General features: G+C 40.7%; 1 protein-coding gene across 6 annotated transcripts in view; it reads left to right on the top strand.

Annotated features, from left to right (window-relative positions):
* Positions 1-328: 328 nt before the first annotated feature.
* The window catches only part of LOC145356936 (plasma membrane calcium-transporting ATPase 1-like), a 259,985-nt gene continuing 245,369 nt past the window's right edge, over positions 329-14,944 (top strand). For 3 of the 6 annotated variants that reach the window (XM_080209943.1, XM_080209939.1, XM_080209947.1), the window contains exon 1: positions 329-1,022. The gene's annotated coding sequence lies outside the window, so the exon portion shown is untranslated. The remainder of the gene's footprint in view (positions 1,023-14,944) is intronic. The other 3 variants (XM_080209946.1, XM_080209945.1, XM_080209940.1) reach the window with 2 other exon arrangements.

Here is a 14,944-nt window from a genome sequence, read left to right as displayed (position 1 = left end):
CGGCATTCCCGGAGTGCTGGACGCAGGCGCAGTCCGCCTCCTCCAGCCGCCGCTTACCTCAATGCCTAATCCCCTCTTTTTTTTCTCCCCTCTGCCGCTTCAACCTAACCTGCTGGCAGCGCGCGAGTGCTCGCTGGAGATTGGCTGCACCGCGCAGAAGGATACACGGGTTCTTCGGTTCCGATTGGGCGGGATGCCCTGTCAATCAGTGGAAGGGGCGGGGTTTGGTGATTGTAGCAAAGAAAATTAGCAACCCCCCCTTCTCCCTTTGTAAGGGAAATCCTGCAACATTTTGTTTTTTGGGATGGTTGAGGTTAGTTGAATATTTTTTAACCCCCCCGCTCTTCCTCCCCAAGGTAAAAAAGAAGGAGATGAGGGGGTAAAAGTTGTCCCTGCTGCCCATTTAAGGGGGGGGTGGTGTATTAGTGAGGGAGGTTCAGTCAGTTAGCAGGCTAGGCTGCATTGCCTGGCTGGGCTCACCCCTGTAAGTTGCAGAGCTGCATCAGGCTGGAAGGAGAGTGTTGCTGTCGTTTTGGTGGTGGGTGGTTGGGTTTGGGCAAGAAAGAAAAGGTTTCAAACACTCGGGGGATCTCTTAACACCCAGCCTCAACCCTCTCCAGTCTGGCTTGTCTTCATTCTTTCTCCCTTGAAAAAAGAGGGGAGGCAAATATCTGCGGAGAAGGAGCAACAATTATCCAGAGAAAATACTTTCCTTCACCTTCCTTGGACTCTCTCTCAAATTTGTGTATATATATAACTACCCCCTCCCTACACAGCCTGGAGGCTATTCCTTGTCTCTTGAAATTGTGAATTCTTCAAGAAACTACCCAAGCGTTGTGGAATTTTTTTTGTCTGTGGAGGGGGGAGGGAGGAAGGCAAGAAAAATAAGGTCTTTTTTTTCTTTTGAATGAAGATGTGCCCGTGAAGATGAAAATCTTTCTGTGTGCCTGAAGCTTGGAAGTTGGCTAAGCAGGTGAGGAGGAAGGGGATTTTTTTTGCCAAAGCAAATCTGGAGGATTCCGGTAAGTGTAAAGGTGTAGCAGAGTTGCTGCATTGAGACGTGTAGCGCAGAAATGATCGTTTTACTGACCAGAGGGAAGGGGGTGGGAACGTGGAATTGTAAGTTTTTATATATATGTGTGTGTATATATATATATCCCCCTCATTCTGTAAAGGATCTTGTTGCAGTTGGTGTAAGCCTCATCCCCAATTACAATAAGAGGCACTAATTTGAGATATAGACGCTGGATTACCCTCCCTTGACCTTTTTTTATTTTAAAAGGAAAATTTCAGTTTTCCCATTCATTCACGCTTTATTTATTTTAAATCCAGAAAGGATTACCTCTGGCTTGGCTAACTGTTGAAAACGGGAGGAGGGGGAATATGATTTTAAGTTGACTTGACTTTTTTTCCTTTAAAAATGAGAGGAGGGCCCTTCAAGGATGTCTATCTCCGTGGTTTTTTTTTAAGTGTATTACACTTAATTATCCTGTTGTTTATGACACGGATCCCATGCAGACATTATTCGCAGCAATTTAGGGATTTCGAATGATCATGGAGAGACGAGATTGTGGTTTGTTTTTAGTGGGGTGTGGTGGCTTTGCCCTTGACTGACTGAAACTGACTTGATTGTATTTCAGTACAAAGCACAATGTAACGGTTTGCAGTCCGCAGGTAGCGTGGGATATTTGTGTCCTATTTATTGTTTGTAAAACATTTTTTTTCCGAGGAAATGTTTGATGTTCGATTATGTATCCGCTGTTTCAGACAGCCAGTCGGGTCTCCTTGTGTAGATTTACTGGGGCAGGTAAATTGAAGGACGCTGGGTCTTGCCTTTGGATTGTTGCACTGCATGTCGCCCTAAGTTGCAGGACAAGGATGCAGCTTAGTTGAGGGTTGATTTGCTGGTGCTCAGCCTTCTTATCTGTGGCTTTTTAAAATAAAATCTAGCATTTCCTTTTTGTTTTAAGAGCTCTTTAAAATGAATCAATAGCTTTTTTTCCCTCTTCCGCTGTGCAGGAAGAGGGCGGTAGAGGAAATAATTGGAATTAATAAACTAGCAGATGGCTTTTTTTTAAATATGCGTTTCTTACCTACCATCCGCAGATAGCCACAGCCTAACTTAACATTATCGGTGCGTTTTCTGAATTCAAATAAGTATGCACAATCCACCTCGACCCTATAAACTCTCCTCCCTTCCTCCTATAATGTTAAACTGGAGCGAGTAGAATCTGAATCCCAGTTACTGAAATGTTTCCTTCATCCTTCAGTATCATTTGCTTGGATATTTTTAAAATATACATAGAATCCTACATTCCTCTTTTCCTCCGCAACCTTGTAATGTTGCAATATTGGGAAACCTTGTTGCAATTAGCAGTATTTGTTTCATCAGGTTAAAGGATTGGAAGAATTTTTATTTTCAATTAAGAAAATGAACCCTAATTTTAAATTCTGACTTGTGCTGTCGAGCTGCAACTCTTGAGTCCGGCAGACCCTTTGCTGTTTTCCAAATTACCCAAGAAGGAGAAAAAGAAATACAGTAGGAGCAGGATTTGGTTGTAATGAGAATGCTTATGGCTATAATGTGACTGTTGTGGGGTCAGTCAGACCTCCCTGCATAGTGAGTGCCCGAAGTAAGGCAGCTTGTGTACATTGACTGAAATGAAATGCATACTGTTTCAGCAAACTTTCTTTGATATACCATAAATGTACAAAAAGCAAACCTGTATTGGAAGTATTATAGAAAGCATTGGAGCCACAAATGGTAACGTTAGGATCCTTGCATTGCCAATCCAGCAATGGAGGATGAAACATGAAATGTGTGTGGGCAGTAACACTGGGCAACAACCCGATGTTCCACAGAATGCCCAGCAGAGATTGTGAAGGTGGTTAATTGGTTCCTACTGAAATGAGATTTTTAAAATGGAAGTAATTATGTATTTTTTTTAAAAAAAATCACCTGTGTCTGGCGTCTTCTGAATTGCATTTAAGTTCCATTCAATGACTTGAAGCTTGCCAAGCTTCAGATATTGCCTTTAGAAGGAAAGTTAGTGGAAATGTCGGTGTACAGTGTTAAATTATTGCTGTTCAATATCTGCTTTCAGGTATCTTATGTGCATCTGGAAACTCTTATCATTCCTTTTTTATATCCAACTGATCTCCGTTAGCACGTAATGTATATTTCTGCAGTCCCTTTCCTGAGCTGAATTGAAAACTACCTCTTTAAACTAAAGCCTGAATGCTCAGTACTCCTTAACTGGCTGATTTTTAAATAGTGGAAAGCTGAGCTTATTGGAAATGAGGTCATATACATTTTAACGTAAGGGCTCCACTGTAACTGCTACAGGTTAAAGTAGTGTAGGAAATTCAGTTTTAGTGGAATCACTCACTTATTAGAGCAAAAAATAAAATCCCTGCAACCTGAGCTAAATTATCATCACTTTGTATATGTTTCTTAGAGCCTTAGAATCCTTACAGTGCAGAAGGCTGCCATTTGGCCCATCGGGTCTGCCTCGACTATCCAAAGGGGCATTTTATCCAGCCCACCCACCCTTATCCCTGTAACCCCACATATTTACCATCGTTAATCTACCTAACCTACACATCTATGGAAGCTAAGGGGCAATTTAGTGAAATTTTTGTAAGGAAAAGAACGCATTGATCAGTGATTACTTCAGATTATATGCAGTGCTTGACTGAAAAAAACACTATGGAATGTAGAAAGTGTTTTTTTGTTTGCTGGTCTAAACCTCCCCTCTTCCTTATCTACCTCTACTCCAACATATACCAGTGTGGGATTCTGTTATTACCTTGACAAAGATGGACAAGTGACCAGCTGTAAGCAATTTAACAAATATAGTTCAGTAAATCCTACTGTAATGTGGCCTGTGATTGAATCATCCTTTGAAAATCATTCCCACTGCCCCCCCCGACCATCATGTGGGAATCACCTCTCTCTGGATAGGCTACCCCCTTACTATTCTAGCTGAGATTAAAAACCTGGCATGTGGGCTGTCATGTCTGTGGTATTAAGTTCTGACATTTTGTGATGTAGTACATTTATAATGGAGCAGCAGTTTGATCTGTACTTGAAAAATATATTTGTGTAGGTTGTTTATAAACTTTGATAGGTTATCTGAGCTATCTCATACCTCCCTAATGAGTAGGCATTTTACCCCATTAATGGGCCGATGCACCCAGTGTAGGTATGGCCTGAAGAAGAATCATTTTCAGTTCTGTCATGGAACTGTGGCTTTTTGGCCCCATGGCTGGACATAATGACAAAATGTAACCACTTTTTTTTTCACTAGAGAATTGACTTGTATGCCATCACGAGATCTGTAGTTCTGTGCAGACAGAAGATATTTTATGTAAAGCATGTTCTATAATATGGAATTGGAGCCTGAACCTTTGCCTGAATCATTTTATGAAGTCTGTTCAGTTTTTCATTTGGTGATGTTCTGAGTTTTCCCTATCGACACGATTCTCAGCTTCTGTTTTGTCTTTTGACTGATGATTGAAGACCATGGAGGAAAGTAGCAAACATGTGGAGCTGCAGAATTTTTTAAAAAAAAAATTGGTTCTCTTCCTGTCAGAGAGCGACACATCTTGTGTTGATCACGGGACAAGCCTTGATTTGAATCTGTTTTGACATTTTGGAATGGTTCTGTGCTTCTAGCAAAAAAAAAAGCAGAAAAGCAGTGGTTGCTCACAGCTTCAGAAGAAGAGGGGCAAATTCTTTGTTTTAAATTATAGAAATTGTTAAAAAATAAATGACTTTTATTGGTTTACTATTTCTAGTTTTGAGGAGTTACGACTTAAAAGGTAATATTTCAGAATGTGCCTTTTTTAGTGTGAAGTCTCAAGCAGGATCAGCATAGATTTGGTGTCCTCATCTGAAGAAGGATGCCCTTGCTATAGAGGGAGTGCAGCGAAGGTTTACCAAACTGATATCTGGGATGGCAGGTCTGTCATGTGAGAAGAGACCAAGTTGGTTAGGATTATATTTGCTGGAGTTTAGAAGAGTGAGAGGGGGTCTCTCAAACTTATAAAATTCTGACTGGGGGCATTTTTTTCTGAATCTACCCTATGTGGGGGAGTGGAGAACCAGGCGTCACAGTTTGAGGATAAAGGGTAAACCTCTTAGATCTGAAGTGAGGAGAAATCTCTTCACTCAGAGGGTGGTGAATGTGTGGAATGCACCACTGCAGAAAATAGTTGAGGCCAAAATGTTGTCTGATTTTTTTTTGAGCAGAAATTAGATATACCTCTTGGGAGGTGGAATTAAGATGCTGAACTTTATGATCAGCCATGATGATGAATGGCGGAGCAGGCTTGAAGGGCTGAATGGACTAATCCTGCTGCTTGTTTCTATAATATGCTATGGCTCACTATCCCTAACATCCTGACTGCAAAACATGTTTTAATAATTTAGGCAATTTTACAGAAATACATAAGTATATTGGGCAGACTTGTATTAAGTTTGTGATTGTCATGCGCTGTTTGCAGAAGGACAAGTTTATATTGATATTTTGTATTTCAATTTCTGGGAGCATAGAATAAACACATTTAATGATGTAACACCATTTTTGATTGTATTCTTTGCTTTGGCACGTCTGTAGGAATTATGATCCTAGACAAGATGGCTGATTAGGGACCAATAACATTTTGTTTAAAGCAGCCAAATTCAAAACACTTTTATAGAGAATAAAGCCATAATATCCCATGGGCTTTGAATGAACCAAAATAAATTTTACAAGGTCAGAGTTAAAACCACTTACATTATCTGTTTTATACTCTTAATGTTTAAGGGTTGTTAACGGGCAACCAGTGGCTGAATAAGCCACACTGCACAGTAAATGACAGATGCAACCAAGACGCACTCCATGGATTTCTCAGTGTCACTAAACATAGTGGGTCAACCTATCTCATTGAAACTCTTGTTTCTCACACGAGGTGTTCTAGTCTTCACCTTCATAGAACTTGCCTTGGAATTGTCGTCTCCAGTCACTTCCACTCGCAAAGCCTTAATGACGGCGCATCTCACAGGATTTAAATCCTGTCTCCCAAAATTCTATTCCCCTGGATTCCTGAGCACCAACTCTCAACTTTAGTTCTTCAGCTGCACCTGGCAGAATGCTACTGCTCCAAAGGGGTGCCTTTGCTCCAACAGCCCACAGCACAAATTCATCAATCTAATGCAGCCTTGGATTTTCGGGGCTTCTCCTGAGCCCTCTTTGTTTCAAAGTCTGCTAATGCAGCCTTTTTGTCTTCTGCTCTGTTAACTGGGACCTCATCCTGTATGCTCTCCCTTTTGGGATTGTCCTGCTCACATGAGCCATGTTTTTTGGGTCATGTTTTTTCCCCCTCCTGCACAGACATGCTGAGCCCAAAGAACTTAAATGCAGAATTGTGTACGTGCAGCCTGCTGGCTGGTCTGCACAGGCACACAAACTCTGGTCTGTTGGGACTTGGGATACCCAAGCTTTAGCCAAGAAGTAACATTTCTTCTCATAAGAAAATGCACAAGTTATTCATTGTTGAGCAAGAAACTATGTGATTTCTCCTGCAAGGAAGGATTACACTAATTACTTCTGTCTCATCTTCAATCCTACAATATTTATATTGCTTTGACTTGTAGTGCTTTTTTATAGAATTTTTGAAGTGTCACGAATGCTTCTATGTGGATCAATTCTTCTATTGATGCATCTATTCAAAGATACATTAGCACAGTGGTTAGCACTGCTGCCTCACAGCACCAGGGATCCAGGTTTGATTCTTGGCTTGGGTCACCTGCCTGTGTGGAGTCTGCGTGCACTCCCCCATGTCTGCATGGGTTTCCTCTGGGAGCATCAGTCTCTGCCCACTGTCTGAAAGATGTTTTCGTTAGATGCTTTATCATGCTAAATTCTCCTTCAGTGCACCCAAACAGGTGCCAGGGCGTGGCAACCAAGGGACTTTCACACTAACTTTGCAGTGTTAATGTAAGCCTACTTGTAACACTAATAAATAAGTTTTAAAACTCAGCTTCTTGGTTAATATCCTGTAGCTTAATATATTGTTTGTCATTAGAAGTGCAAAAAGTGGGGAAAATAACTTGTGTGAAAGTTTTTGCAAAAATAATAATGCCTGCCTAATTTCGCAGCCAATTTCAGATCTCCTTTTGATGAGATTTCTATACATGTTTGGAGGTGGGTGGAGAGAAAGTTCTTTCAGCTCGATCGAAGATTGGCAGTTCTCCAGCTGAAGGGGTGGACAGGCAACCTGTTGCCAATAACATCATATTCTGTTATTAGAGGTGTTAGTGATCCAAGATAACTCACTTTACAGTTCCTTTCCTTTTGACCTTTCCTCATTGAATGAAAAAAAGCGCTTGGCATGGATAGGATTGGACAGAGAACCAACTTGCAGTCACATAGTATCTTTCATGACCGCAGGGTATTCCAAAGTGCTTTGCAGCAGAAGAAGCATTTCTAAATATATCATTTGTTGTGTGGAAAACATGGTAGCTAGTTCACTCACCAGAAGCCCTGCAAGAAAAGTGACAAATGGTTAGATAGGTTGTTTCAATGGAATGGATGTTAACCTGAAGAGAATTCCCAGTTCCACTTCAAATAGTACCATGGAAACTTAGCCACTGGAGCAAACAAATATGGCCCTTAGCTCAACATTTTATCAAAAGATGGCACCTTGGATGTTGTGGCACAGCCTCAATATTGTACTGCAATGCTAGCTAAGAGTAATTGCTTAAGTCTTGAGTGGGGCTTCTACCTTTTCTCAGAGGTAGAAATGCTATCGTTGAGTGAAGAAGAGTGGCTGCCTGATAGGTGTTGATATGACTGTCTGATGAGGCAGAAGTTACATGACTTGTCTCCTGTTTTCCAGTTCCTTAGCTAGTGCTGCATTCAGGAGACCTGTTAGGTACCACAATCGCTTTTTTAAATGACCAAGCTGCAATACATCCAGGAGAAAATAGCTCATCTTCCCTATCACTGATTCCCTATTGATCTTCCCCTTTGAAGAAGTGAAATGCCCCTCAGATTCTTTATTTTCAGCCATGTTTGTTTTTTGTTCTGCTGTGATGAGCGTACAGCCATCCTGTTGCTTGTCATTTCTACCTCCAAATATCCAGGCAAGGATCCAAGATTCTTGGAACAAGGGATGGACTGCACTAATGTGTTTTTAAAACTGAGCACTTGAGAGATGCAGCCTGCCTGGTGAGAAAAGCACTTGCTGTGTCACAATACTGCTGGCTCAACACTCATAGCTCATGGCTCATAGAAATATGATTCCATAATTGGTAAATAATAGGGGGGGATTAAACCAACACTGCTGCATCTGCTCTTCAACTTGAATGCCTTTCACTATTCAGTTGTAATATTTACTAAGAGGGAGCATTGTATACTCAATAGCTGATATGTGCAGCATGGTTCCTTTTTTAAGCAAATAGAGTTCCTGATTTAATTGTCAATGCACCATTCCCTGCTGGGATGGTTTATTTCCCCGACCTTCTAAATGATGCATCTTAATATTGTTTAGATCTCTATTCTGCAACTGGCGGTCAAAGAAATGTACCTTGCCCTAGGCAAGGGTAACCTGAGTGTACACTCAACTGAAGACAAATTGAACATCCTTGATTGGTGCCCTATCTCAAGTGTGGCCTTTTATCTTGCACGTGAATGTAACAGTGAAGACAATCATGGAAGGTATAATGCCATTGCAAAACATTCTACATAATGACCTTGCCATTTAGTCAAATTTGTTTTGTGTGAAGCAATTATAATTCCAGCGGTTTTTTTAGAATCTGTTTCCCAAGCTGAGATTGGTTGGGCTGTGATTTTGGAATTACTGTTGTAATGATCTTTCAATTCCAGTGCATTCTCTGGTATTAAGGTGGCAGCTAGTGTTACAGTTGTCCGGATTGCGTAAGGTTGCAGCAGATAACATCAAAGCTGGAGGCAATAAACGTGATGTTGCAAATAGAATGCTTGGATCAGTGACAGCGTTTGGAAATTGAGTTGTGATCTTTCAGCATTGCTTCCTTAAAAGTAGAGATGTCTTGTAACAGTTATACGGAGCGTTGGTGCATTGGTACCCAGTGTCCTGTGTATGGTTTTGATCTCCTTATGTAAGGAGGAATGTTCTTGCATTGGAGACAGTTCAGAGAAGATTCAGTAGGTTGAAGGGGCTGTGTTATGTGGAAATGTTGATCAGGTTAGCCCACTATTCATTCAAGTTTGGAAGAATGAGAAGTGGTCTTACTGAACTATATAAAGTCCTGATGGGGCTTAATGGGGTAGATTGCCTTCCTCCCCTTTTGTTTTGGGGGGGAGGGCAGTGGGGAAGGGAGAAATCTAGAACTAGAGGGCACTTCTTCAGATGGAAGGAATTTCTTCTGAAGGCCACTAATTGGAATTCTCTAGCCCCAGAGTGCAGTGGGGATGGGGTCATTGTCTAATTCAGCTCTGAATATATTCAAATGTTTGATCAACCAAGGAGTTGGGGTTATGTGGGGGGAACAGGTAGAAAAATGGAGTTGAGACCATGATCTTATTAAATAGTGAAGCAGGTTACAGGAATCAAGTGATCTATCCTTGTTCTTACTACTTGTGTTCTTAAAACTTGTGAAATCTTAGAACTCTGCTGACATGCTGATAAGATGGGGTAAAGTGAGTGTTGCTATAAAAATTGAAAGTTTGCTGGGATGAGCATACTGTTCTATGAAGAGATAAAAGTAGAATTGTCCTACTTTCTGGAAAGTGTAGAATAATGAGAAGTGATCTCAATGAAACATATACAGTTTCCCCTAACTGGAAGATTAGAACCTGGAGAAATGGGGGTGAATTTTCCCATTCCGCATGTCACAAGAATTGTAGCAGGCAAGGGGCAGTCCATGGAAAGGGCTGTTGACCTTGGGTGGAATTTTGCAGTTTTGGGGTGAACACGGCCAGAAAATCCTGCCCATGGCCTCAATGAAAGGGGCTAGCCATTTTTGGACAAATGAGACATTTCTTCACTTGGTGGGTTGTGGATCTTTAGCCTCCACCCCAGAGAATTAAAGATACTCTGTTGCCACAGCCCAGTGAGTAGCGGACTCACCTCTGAATCACAAGATTCTGATTTCAATCTCCTTCCGGGACTTGAGTGTAAAAGACAAGGCTGACACTCAGTACAGTGACGGAGGTGTTGTCTTTCAAATGGGATGTTAAGCCAAGCCTCCATCTACCTGCTTGTGTGAATGCAGAAGATCCTATGGCACTATTGTGAAGAAGTTATCTATCACATTCTGACCAATATATACCCCACAATCAATTTGACAAGTACAGATTATCTGATTATTAGCATGTTGTTGTTGTTGTTGTTGTTGTTGTTGTTTATTCAATGCATTTCTTTTTGGCTGCTGCGTAGTGACTACTGCAAAATTTCTTCATTGACTCAAAAGCATTTCTATGTCCAGTGGTTGTGCGAAACGCTGTGTAAATACAAGTCAGTTTTTAAGGTTTGAGCTCAATGGAAAGGGATATGGGGATGGCGCAGAAAGTGGAGCTGAAGTAAAAATTTAGTCGTGGTCTTTCAGATTGGCTGAACAGTTTGGAGGAGCCATGTGGCTTGTTTACATTTCTTTAGTTGTTTGAGTAACATTTGCCAGCTGTTTTAAAGGGCATGAGCATTATGCCACATAATTGGCAAATCATCTTTCTCTCACTAAAGTGAAGCCCTGTCTCTCTTTAAGGGCACCAAATCCAATTAGGAAATGAACACTAGGCGAGTTCATTCAGAGATGAGTATGATTGATATTGATAATTAAGAGTTTTCAGATCCATTATTTTCTGCTCTTGGAGAGATTCTCTGTACATTTCAAATAATTGCCTTTCTTATACATTTTATGAAGTACCATTATTGACCTATCTCTTGAGATAATGTGATAGCCAGGAAATACTTTCTGGATGTTCTGTCTTGTATTGTATTTGCTATAAATGTATTTATATGTACAGTGCCTTCTCTTTTCTCTCTCTTCTACTGTCACCACCGCCCCCACCCCTCAAACTTAATTGTATTGAGTGACAGAAAATTCATAGCGGATGACATGTGCCCAAAGTGGTTTCTCTGCAAGTGTTAAATTTGTGTAAGACACTTGTCATTTTCCCCAGTGCAGAAAATGCCAAAGATGAGTTGTCTCCATCATACTTGCATATTTTCTGCATGACTGGTACAGGGTGGCATTGGCAGCTGGGGCTTCAGAACGGCCTCCTTGGCAGACCTCCCAAGATAGGGGAATGTAAAACTATTCTTGATCTTGTGTTGACGTGCTATACATCATACACGTGGCATTGATCACTCACTTATCTTTCTGTTGCAGACGGCTTGGAATGGTGGTTTAGAGGGGAGGGCCCCTCTTGTCAGTAGGTGGTGACCTTCTTCCTTGGGCTGGGATAATTGGGTAATACACCAAGCAGAATTTCTTAAACATGTTAACAGAGTAGAAATGTCATCTATTTACAACTTGCATTTTGCTGGCTTCCTATAGGATTGATTTATTATTGAAATAATTTGAGCTTGTTTTGTATCATCCACACTCAAAGCATTTAATCAATACTTTGCGTCGCAAGCGTTTTGTCGGCATTCCGAGGCATTTTGCATGCATGCAGCAAGGTCCCCATTTGAAGGAAGAAAGGAGTGACCATTTGACCTGTTTGTGGTGGGTAAGGAAAGAATGTTGACTGGGATGTATGCCTTTATCTTATCTGCTCTTTGCTCACCTGATGAAGGAGCAGTGCTCTGAAAGCTCATGATACCAAATAAACCAGTTGGATTGTAACCTGGTATTGTGAGACTTCTTACTGTGTCTACTGTTCAGATCAGGCAACAGTTTTGCTGGTATTGTTTGAACAACTGAACTGGACTTGAGATGAATGTTGCATCTGTAACATGATTGCCCCCATAATGCAAGATTCTTTTCAAATTGCATCGTGGATCCACATTAGATTGTGTGCTATTGTTCTGATATGTTACACAGAGGCCCTGTCTGCTCAAGGTAAAAGTTAAAAGTCCCAAGGCATTATTTCAAAGAAGAGTAGTGGCTGGTATCCTGGCCAATTCTTGTTGCTTAACCCACATCATTAAAAACAAATGTGGTCGTTCTCACGTCAGCGATGTGGAACCTTGCTAAGCACAGATTGGTTGCTGTGCTTACTGCATTGCCGCAGTCACTTTAAACTAATTAATTGGCTGGAAAGTGCTTTGAGTGACTCGAGGTCATGAAAGGTGTCAATGCAAGCCTTCGTTCATTTAAGTGACTCCATCTGCAACTTTCTGGGGAACAAAGTGCTCAAAAAAAATCATTATATTTTGGTGGTAGGAAGAAGATATCAATAGTGAACTGACCAGGAGTTATTGAGCATAACCCTTTAGACCCAGAGCTAACGTCAGATCAGAGGACATTTTTCAACATATATGCTTTCATTTCAACTGTTAACTCATCTCTTGTCAGGACTGGTCCAAGTCCCAAGATTTGGTTGTCAGTCTGGTGTCTGCCTTAATTATTTTTAAAAAAATGTGATTTTACTCAGCCTTAATTGTCGCAAAGCTAATTTACTGCCAAAAAGTGCTGCTGGGAATCTTTGTGCCTCCTTTTATCCTTAAGATGCTGCTTTTGAAAACTTCAGTGAAATATTGCTTGGAACATTCAGAACAGCACTCTTTTAGCCAAAGATCCTTCATTTAAAAAATCATAAGTGAGATGATGTATTAATCTTTATATGGGGTATGTGGTTGAATTTGCTGTCTGTAATTTTTGTTCCTTTCATCCCAATTGTCTTTTCTACCTATTATCAAAACCTGTCATTTATTGATTTGGAAATTGATTATGTAACCTGCTATCTTAGTGTAACTCAATAACTATTTCTTTTGATCTGTGGGGAAAATAGGATGGACATCCTTGTTTAATCTATGCTTAGTATTCCTGGCTAATAAAAAATGTCCCAATATGTATAAGATGTTGGATGTGACCATATCTGGAATATTATGTCCAGTTTTGATCTCCTTATTTTAGGAAGGATGTGGTGGCATTGAAGGCAGTTCAGAAGACATTCACCAGATTGATCCCAGGGACGAAGGGGTTGACTTATGAGGAGAAATTAAACAGTTTGGGCTTGTACTCACTGGAGTTCAAAAGGATGAAAGGGAATCTGATCAAGATATATAAAAGGATTAATAAAGTAAATGTAGACCAAGTGTTTCTCCTATGGGGAAATCTAGAACAAGAAGTCACAAGTATAGGTTGAGAGGTGGTAAATTTAAAACCAAGATGAGGAGGAACTAATTCTCGCAGAGGGTGATGACTTCGTGAAACTTGCTGCCTCATAGTGTGGTGAAATCTAAATCATTAAATGGTTTCAAGAAGGAGATGGATGTATCCTTAATTTAAAAAAAAATGGATCTTGGGAACAGGTGTGGAGGTGGATTTGAGACCAGGGAAAGATCAGCCATGATTTGATTGAATAACAGCAGGCTCGAAGAGCTGAATTTGCCTACTCCTGCTCCTAATTCCTACGTGATATGTGAACAAGGGCAGCATGGTGATGCAGTGTCTACCGCTGTTGCCTCAGTGCCAGGGGGCCCAGGTTTTATTCCGGCCTTGAACTGTCTGTAGAGTTTGCACATTCTCCCGGTCTGCCTGAGCTTCCTCTGGGTGCTCTGGTTTCCTCCCACAGTCCAAAGATGTATAGATTAGGTGCAGTAGCCATGCTGAATACATGTGGTTACAGGAATAGAGTGGGGCAGTGGTGTGGTCCTAATTAAGATGTCCTTTCCAAGAGTCGGTGCAGACTCAATGGGCCGAATGGGGCTTCCTTCTGCACTATGGCGATTCTATGGTACCCCTGCTTAGTCCCACTTCAGGGTGCAGCGTTTTGTATACTGTAACTGGTAAAACTATCAATTTTTAAATATTGAATTATGAATATAACAATTGTGAATTGTATCAAGGGAATAATGCAGCTCATTTAATTCTGTGGGGTCTGATGGTTGAAGTGGCTTATGGATGTGTTTAAATTAGAATCTTTCACCTGAGGTGTTGCCAGTAAGTTTGTTTTTTAACCTTGACATTTGATTGCAGCATTTTATTTGTACGTTTTTTAATATTTATTATTGCATCCAAAAGGAAAATTATTGCTGCCAAGTTTAAAAATTTGTGCAGGAATTAGATTGCATCAGAAACCTTCGGGTTTGATGCCATCACTGCAAAACTATTCTGTCCATGATTGACAGAGTATTGTGAAACGTTCTGCAGTTGGAACAAATTATAGTATTAATAAAGCCATAATATATATTTAAATTCTAGAAAATTCAAAGTGAAGTACCTGCCTATAGTATGTGTGTACAGATCTCCTGTCCATCACTGCATTTTGATGGGTGCATTATGCTGCAGGAGAGGTTCTTAGCTGATGACATTTTCGTAAGTTATTCAAGCAGTCTTTTCTTGCATGCCTCACCAATAGAAAGATATCTTATCAACGCAGTCACTAGAATTTCTGTAACCGATCATTCAAACCATCAATGGTTAGAGGACGGCGGGGGGAGGGGACGAGTTTAGATTCTCAGCTCTGTTTTAGCTTTAATGTCACTAGACTGTCCCTAAACTTCACCTTTAGTAACCAGGGTGATACACTGAGCATTGTTAGGCACATCAGTCCCTAATAAGAACAATACATTTTCCGAGGTTTTTTTTTGTTTTGTGTGGCAGCAACAGCAGGATAAATTCTTGCATCAAGTGTACACTCGTTGTCACATTTTGCAACAGATACATATGCACATCCTTTTATAAACAGCGAGAGGGATTTCGTCCTCCGTGGCTAAAGTTTCCAAACAGTGTGTAATTTTCTAGTGATGATATTACAGTGCAAAACCTTAGTTTTAATTTGTCTACTTTAACTTGGCAGCGTTG

Source organism: Carcharhinus amblyrhynchos, chromosome 22, assembly GCF_965287045.1.
Source record: "Carcharhinus amblyrhynchos chromosome 22, sCarAmb.v2.hapA, whole genome shotgun sequence".
NCBI lineage: Eukaryota > Metazoa > Chordata > Chondrichthyes > Carcharhiniformes > Carcharhinidae > Carcharhinus > Carcharhinus amblyrhynchos.
This window is presented reverse-complemented; position numbering and strand designations above follow the sequence as displayed.